This window comes from Penaeus monodon, chromosome 34, assembly GCF_015228065.2.
Source record: "Penaeus monodon isolate SGIC_2016 chromosome 34, NSTDA_Pmon_1, whole genome shotgun sequence".
Lineage (NCBI taxonomy): Eukaryota > Metazoa > Arthropoda > Malacostraca > Decapoda > Penaeidae > Penaeus > Penaeus monodon.
The window spans coordinates 8,633,754-8,634,339 of NC_051419.1; the positions used below are offsets into that span (position 1 = coordinate 8,633,754).

Below are 586 nucleotides of genomic sequence, written 5' to 3' on the forward strand. Positions count from 1 at the left end.
CGTGTACTTATCGGTGCCCACTTTTCTCTAAGGGGAATTAGATAGTGGATTAGAACTAACAGATTGTGAGAAATAGACAAGGCAATTGACATTTACTAATGCTGTTTTCCTGTTGCTGTGAACCATAACTGATTTGAGTTTTTTTCTATTTATATGTGATGTGTAATGTCTTTTACAGCATGAGGTAATAAGTAGCTTTTGATCAATAGTTTTTTTATGTGTGTTGTTGTTTGTGTGTTACAGAGAGAGATAATGAATGTGTTAGCGAGGGAGATTAGAATGTGTGTGGGTGCATATGCCGCTGTCTGCTAGGGGAGATGCACTTAAAGCTTTTTATTTCCATGTATGTGTGTAAGTAGCTTCTGTGTTTGCCTACAGGCTATGTATATTTGTGTGGACAGGGCCTTTCACACTATTTCTGACTGTAACAAAATTATCCGTGTATCTCATACATGTCGGTAAATTTAACCTCAAGTTATATCATAGGCTGTGTTCCTATATTGTTTTTCCAATTGTGTTTGTAAATAGATGTGTTACCAATATTGCCCTATAGCCTTTTATTCAGCCATGGATGATATTTTGAATG

At 36.0% G+C, this 586-nt stretch overlaps 1 protein-coding gene across 2 annotated transcripts in view; it reads left to right on the forward strand.

Moving 5' to 3' along the window:
• The window catches only part of LOC119594569 (choline-phosphate cytidylyltransferase B-like), a gene marked incomplete at its 5' end in the record, with an annotated part of 6,756 nt that overhangs the window by 2,739 nt on the left and 3,431 nt on the right, over nt 1–586 (forward strand).